At 63.6% G+C, this 6,937-nt stretch overlaps 2 non-coding genes across 2 annotated transcripts; both read left to right on the top strand.

Annotated features, from left to right (window-relative positions):
• The first annotated feature begins 1,199 nt into the window (after positions 1-1,199).
• On the top strand, positions 1,200-1,318 carry LOC142869308 (5S ribosomal RNA). Its single transcript, XR_012918001.1, has one exon. It is a non-coding gene; the product is annotated as a 5S ribosomal RNA (ribosomal RNA).
• A 3,524-nt stretch (positions 1,319-4,842) lies between these two features.
• On the top strand, positions 4,843-4,961 carry LOC142869307 (5S ribosomal RNA). Its single transcript, XR_012918000.1, has one exon. It is a non-coding gene; the product is annotated as a 5S ribosomal RNA (ribosomal RNA).
• The last annotated feature ends 1,976 nt before the right edge of the window (positions 4,962-6,937 follow it).

Here is a 6,937-nt window from a genome sequence, read left to right as displayed (position 1 = left end):
TGGCTTAACATCTGGAGCTGCTTGTGAATCGTGCCGCCACACACACCCGAGTGCAGGTGTCTTCTGCACAGACTGCGGGCCTCGCTCTTCTGAATGCCGCTAGCTCGCCACCCACCCACGGGTGAACCTGGTCAGGGTACTTTCTCTCGGGGGCAGACTCTGATCCTGGCGGGCTACCGGTGTTTCTGTTTGCTCGTTTCTTTCTTCCATTTCGGGAAAGGCTTCCTTACTGGGTGTGGAAATCTCCTATGCCTTTCCTCGCCTATTCTGTCAGCTTTAAAATTCTCTTTCAGTTGCCACCCTCACAGATGGATTAGGAAACTCTTTCCGGTGCACTCATTAGTGAAATGACCTCAATGAAGCTGGAATCCAATATCTAATCGCCGATTTTTAGCGAGTCCACACGCCAGGGTGGTCGGGGTCCAATGCAGCCCCGGCCAGGCCCAGGCCCCTTGGACTGGGCCACAGGAGGACACAGAGGAGGGTCCCGGCCCCCCCGGTCGCGTTGCCGGCAGTTCTCCAAGGGCTTGGGCGTTTTCCAGAGGTAGGAGATGGAGGGGACTGATTTCTTCAGCGCCCCACAAACCACGCCACCCCACCCATGGGACACATCCCTAGAGAGAGAGAGAGACGCCCCATACACTCGCTCCCCTCCCCCATGCGCTGTGCCCCAGCCCGGGCCCGGGGGAATAGGCGGCAGCCCACCCACAGGGTGGGGGGCCCAGCTGAAAGGGGTTGTCAGGGAGGGCGGCCCCTGCCTGGGGTCAAAGGGCGGGCGATCCGCGCGTGCGCAATCGGCGGCGGCGGCGGCGGCGGCGGCGGGGGCGGCCACGAGCTGGGGGTGGGGGGCGGGTAGGTGAAGGAGGCCAGGCGAGGAGAGGAAGGGGGCTGGAAGGTCTCCACCTTGGCGAGTCCAGCCGTGGAGGCGCATCTTGTGTGAGTGTGAGTGTGTGTGTGTGTGTGTGTGTGTGTGTGTGTGTATAGAGAGACAGCCCCCCACCCCGGCCCACCGCTCCCTGCCCTGCCCGCCCCGCCCCGCCTGTCACCCCCGTCCCTCGGAGCCCGCCGGACCCGGCCGGTGAACTCAACAGGCCCGGCCCGGCGCGGGTCAGCGCCGGCGCGGGGCCTGGGGCGGGAGGAGGCGGCGGGGAAGCGCAGAGAGGCTCGGCTTCATGAGCGGGGCAGGGGCGCCCTCCGCCGTCTAGGGCCACACCACCCTGAACGCGCCCGACCTCGTCTGGTCTCGGAAGCTAAGCAGGGTCGGGCCTGGTTAGTACTTGGATGGGAGACCGCCTGGGAATACCGGGTGCCTTAGGCTTCTTCTTTTTTTTTTTTTTTTGTTTTGCCTCTTGTTCTGTCCCCTCTCTGGGAGCGAGGCGGCGGCCCGGGGTGGGGGTCACCCCCACCCTCAGCGCCCGCCGCGGTGCCTGGCGCCCCAGCCCGCACCGTGGGGCCTCCTCTTGTCCCAAGCCGCGACACCGCCGTCACGCGGCAGCATGCGTGGCTTCTGGACTGTCAGGTCTCAGACCAAAGGTCTGCTCTGTGGGAACCGACACGCTGGAGGAAACCTTGAGAGTCTGAGAGGGGAGGGAGTTCCAGAAGAAGGCCAGGATGTCATTTTGAGGGAGTATGTGACCAGAACTCGTCCCGTTGCTTTTGGGGTTCTATGGGCTACACGTAGGAATCTTTGGTGGTGGCACCTGATGTTGGGGGATCCGGAGTCACACCCAGACCTGCTCCACAGGCCTCCTTTTACTTTTCTCTTCGGATTCATTATTTTTAAAAAGTGTCTCTTATCTCTATGATTGCATTTTCTTTTCTCTCTCTTTTCAAGCAGATGATGGGAGTCCAAGTATTAAGGTGACATGTGTTGCCCGTGCCCCCCTCCCCCCTGTGTTCTTATTCATTTACCTCTGATGTCGTTCCAGCGTATTGTGGGGGTACCAATGTTAAGGTCGGGTACGTTGCCCTCTCCCAGCCTCCCCCCTCGGGTCAGAGCCTCAAGTGCGCCCATGCCCCAGTCGGTGCGCACCCACCCCATTCCTAATGGAGGTGTATGCCCATCCCCTCCCCCCACCCGCCCGACACCCACCCGATGAAGGTGATTCCTCTGTGTCCACTTAGGTGTCCATCGGTTCGTACCCATTTGCTGGTGAGCGCGAGCACGTGGTGCTCGTGTGTCCATTCTTGGGCTACCTGGCTTACTGGAACGGGTTCCAGCTCTGGCCAGGAGAACCACGAGAGGTGCCCTCTCACCGCTGCTCCTCCTAGCTGAATAGCACTCCGTGGTGTCCACGCGCCACATTTCATTTACGCACTCGTGGGTCGATGGGCACTCGGGTCGCTTCCAGGTCTTTGCGATTGTGACTTGTGCCCTGACTCTAACCCTAACCCTTACCCAGCCCGTCTCCTCCTCGGCCCCTGCCTGACTGACTCCTTCCCGCCCGGCCTGTCACCTGTCACCGTCCTCTGCCCCTGCCTGACACGCTCCTCCCCGCCCGGGCCGTCACCGTCCTCGGCCCCTGCCTGACGGGGCTCCTCCGTCGCCTGGGCCTTCCAAGGGCTTGGTGTGGACGCTGGTTCCAGGACGCCCTCCCAAGAACCCGGTAGCAGGGCGGCCGCAGCGTCTCGCGCCACCCAACCGTCCGCCGGCCGGCGGCCGTCGCTAAGTGGCCTGCGGGGGACGTGCCCCCACTGTGGGGCGGGCGCCCAGCCTGGTGTCTTCTCTGAGGCCCCGTGGCTGCTTTCCCCCCCCCCCGCAAGGGGAGAGCCGCGGAGGTGGGGACCGCCTCCTCGTGGGGACGTACACCCAGCTCTCCACGTCGGATTCCGGGGCTCTCTGTCCTGCCAGAAGGCCCAGCTGGCCTGCGGGTCCTTAGAGTGGCAAAAACATCCGAAAACTGAGATTGAGGGTCCGGTGGTTGTCTGCACTTTTGTGCTGGGCACCCCAGGGAGGCCCGGGGGCTGGCTGGACAACGCGGTCTGTTGGGCAGGGGGGGGTTTGGAGGAGCAACTGATGCCCTTTGCACTTTGGGTAGCAAGTGTCTGAGGTGTCTCTGAGCCCTGCGCCATGTCGGGGGTGGGGGGTGGGAGGTCGGGGGGGGTGGAGGAGCAGGAGGAGGAGGAGGAGGAGGTGGGAAGGGCCGTGGCCTGCAGTCGTCTTCCCGGGGTGGCTTCTTCCACAGGCTGCTTGGCCTGGGCTCCCTGCACCTGGGCCTTTGGAGGACTGGCCCTGTGCTTGCCAACGCTTCCCCTGCAGGGACCCAGAGCTGGGAGGTTGCATCTCTCAGCCCTGGGTCGGGCAGAGCCCCAGCGGGCCATGCCCACAACCTCTCTCAGCACGGGTCCCCCAGAAGGCCCCTTTGGGACCAGGATTCTCTTGCGGGTGACTCTTTAAGGTCTGGCCCCTGGATGGAGGGGCACCAGGAGTAGAGGAGCAGGAAGGGGAAGGGGGTGGCCATGCGAGGGGACACTTTCAGGCCAAGTCCCAGCTTCAGCCTGATCCTCCTGGGAACCCCGGGGTGTACGTCACACCTCCTGGTTGTCCCGCTCTGAGACAAGGAGCCGGGCTTCGCATTCCCCCAGCAGCCAGTCGTGGGCTGAGGACACCTGGGGCGTTGGGAACTCCCTGGCTTCTCCTTGGCTTAACATCTGGAGCTGCTTGTGAATCGTGCCGCCACACACACCCGAGTGCAGGTGTCTTCTGCACAGACTGCGGGCCTCGCTCTTCTGAATGCCGCTAGCTCGCCACCCACCCACGGGTGAACCTGGTCAGGGTACTTTCTCTCGGGGGCAGACTCTGATCCTGGCGGGCTACCGGTGTTTCTGTTTGCTCGTTTCTTTCTTCCATTTCGGGAAAGGCTTCCTTACTGGGTGTGGAAATCTCCTATGCCTTTCCTCGCCTATTCTGTCAGCTTTAAAATTCTCTTTCAGTTGCCACCCTCACAGATGGATTAGGAAACTCTTTCCGGTGCACTCATTAGTGAAATGACCTCAATGAAGCTGGAATCCAATATCTAATCGCCGATTTTTAGCGAGTCCACACGCCAGGGTGGTCGGGGTCCAATGCAGCCCCGGCCAGGCCCAGGCCCCTTGGACTGGGCCACAGGAGGACACAGAGGAGGGTCCCGGCCCCCCCGGTCGCGTTGCCGGCAGTTCTCCAAGGGCTTGGGCGTTTTCCAGAGGTAGGAGATGGAGGGGACTGATTTCTTCAGCGCCCCACAAACCACGCCACCCCACCCATGGGACACATCCCTAGAGAGAGAGAGAGACGCCCCATACACTCGCTCCCCTCCCCCATGCGCTGTGCCCCAGCCCGGGCCCGGGGGAATAGGCGGCAGCCCACCCACAGGGTGGGGGGCCCAGCTGAAAGGGGTTGTCAGGGAGGGCGGCCCCTGCCTGGGGTCAAAGGGCGGGCGATCCGCGCGTGCGCAATCGGCGGCGGCGGCGGCGGCGGCGGCGGCGGGGGCGGCCACGAGCTGGGGGTGGGGGGCGGGTAGGTGAAGGAGGCCAGGCGAGGAGAGGAAGGGGGCTGGAAGGTCTCCACCTTGGCGAGTCCAGCCGTGGAGGCGCATCTTGTGTGAGTGTGAGTGTGTGTGTGTGTGTGTGTGTGTGTGTGTGTGTATAGAGAGACAGCCCCCCACCCCGGCCCACCGCTCCCTGCCCGCCCCGCCCCGCCCCGCCTGTCACCCCCGTCCCTCGGAGCCCGCCGGACCCGGCCGGTGAACTCAACAGGCCCGGCCCGGCGCGGGTCAGCGCCGGCGCGGGGCCTGGGGCGGGAGGAGGCGGCGGGGAAGCGCAGAGAGGCTCGGCTTCATGAGCGGGGCAGGGGCGCCCTCCGCCGTCTAGGGCCACACCACCCTGAACGCGCCCGACCTCGTCTGGTCTCGGAAGCTAAGCAGGGTCGGGCCTGGTTAGTACTTGGATGGGAGACCGCCTGGGAATACCGGGTGCCTTAGGCTTCTTCTTTTTTTTTTTTTTTTGTTTTGCCTCTTGTTCTGTCCCCTCTCTGGGAGCGAGGCGGCGGCCCGGGGTGGGGGTCACCCCCACCCTCAGCGCCCGCCGCGGTGCCTGGCGCCCCAGCCCGCACCGTGGGGCCTCCTCTTGTCCCAAGCCGCGACACCGCCGTCACGCGGCAGCATGCGTGGCTTCTGGACTGTCAGGTCTCAGACCAAAGGTCTGCTCTGTGGGAACCGACACGCTGGAGGAAACCTTGAGAGTCTGAGAGGGGAGGGAGTTCCAGAAGAAGGCCAGGATGTCATTTTGAGGGAGTATGTGACCAGAACTCGTCCCGTTGCTTTTGGGGTTCTATGGGCTACACGTAGGAATCTTTGGTGGTGGCACCTGATGTTGGGGGATCCGGAGTCACACCCAGACCTGCTCCACAGGCCTCCTTTTACTTTTCTCTTCGGATTCATTATTTTTAAAAAGTGTCTCTTATCTCTATGATTGCATTTTCTTTTCTCTCTCTTTTCAAGCAGATGATGGGAGTCCAAGTATTAAGGTGACATGTGTTGCCCGTGCCCCCCTCCCCCCTGTGTTCTTATTCATTTACCTCTGATGTCGTTCCAGCGTATTGTGGGGGTACCAATGTTAAGGTCGGGTACGTTGCCCTCTCCCAGCCTCCCCCCTCGGGTCAGAGCCTCAAGTGCGCCCATGCCCCAGTCGGTGCGCACCCACCCCATTCCTAATGGAGGTGTATGCCCATCCCCTCCCCCCACCCGCCCGACACCCACCCGATGAAGGTGATTCCTCTGTGTCCACTTAGGTGTCCATCGGTTCGTACCCATTTGCTGGTGAGCGCGAGCACGTGGTGCTCGTGTGTCCATTCTTGGGCTACCTGGCTTACTGGAACGGGTTCCAGCTCTGGCCAGGAGAACCACGAGAGGTGCCCTCTCACCGCTGCTCCTCCTAGCTGAATAGCACTCCGTGGTGTCCACGCGCCACATTTCATTTACGCACTCGTGGGTCGATGGGCACTCGGGTCGCTTCCAGGTCTTTGCGATTGTGACTTGTGCCCTGACTCTAACCCTAACCCTTACCCAGCCCGTCTCCTCCTCGGCCCCTGCCTGACTGACTCCTTCCCGCCCGGCCTGTCACCTGTCACCGTCCTCTGCCCCTGCCTGACACGCTCCTCCCCGCCCGGGCCGTCACCGTCCTCGGCCCCTGCCTGACGGGGCTCCTCCGTCGCCTGGGCCTTCCAAGGGCTTGGTGTGGACGCTGGTTCCAGGACGCCCTCCCAAGAACCCGGTAGCAGGGCGGCCGCAGCGTCTCGCGCCACCCAACCGTCCGCCGGCCGGCGGCCGTCGCTAAGTGGCCTGCGGGGGACGTGCCCCCACTGTGGGGCGGGCGCCCAGCCTGGTGTCTTCTCTGAGGCCCCGTGGCTGCTTTCCCCCCCCCCGCAAGGGGAGAGCCGCGGAGGTGGGGACCGCCTCCTCGTGGGGACGTACACCCAGCTCTCCACGTCGGATTCCGGGGCTCTCTGTCCTGCCAGAAGGCCCAGCTGGCCTGCGGGTCCTTAGAGTGGCAAAAACATCCGAAAACTGAGATTGAGGGTCCGGTGGTTGTCTGCACTTTTGTGCTGGGCACCCCAGGGAGGCCCGGGGGCTGGCTGGACAACGCGGTCTGTTGGGCAGGGGGGGGTTTGGAGGAGCAACTGATGCCCTTTGCACTTTGGGTAGCAAGTGTCTGAGGTGTCTCTGAGCCCTGCGCCATGTCGGGGGTGGGGGGTGGGAGGTCGGGGGGGTGGAGGAGCAGGAGGAGGAGGAGGAGGAGGTGGGAAGGGCCGTGGCCTGCAGTCGTCTTCCCGGGGTGGCTTCTTCCACAGGCTGCTTGGCCTGGGCTCCCTGCACCTGGGCCTTTGGAGGACTGGCCCTGTGCTTGCCAACGCTTCCCCTGCAGGGACCCAGAGCTGGGAGGTTGCATCTCTCAGCCCTGG

This window comes from Microcebus murinus, unplaced genomic scaffold (genome assembly GCF_040939455.1).
Source record: "Microcebus murinus isolate Inina unplaced genomic scaffold, M.murinus_Inina_mat1.0 scaf068_hap2_Mmur4.0, whole genome shotgun sequence".
NCBI lineage: Eukaryota > Metazoa > Chordata > Mammalia > Primates > Cheirogaleidae > Microcebus > Microcebus murinus.
The sequence above is the reverse complement of the archived record's forward strand: the minus strand, read 5'-3'. Positions and strand labels throughout refer to the sequence as shown.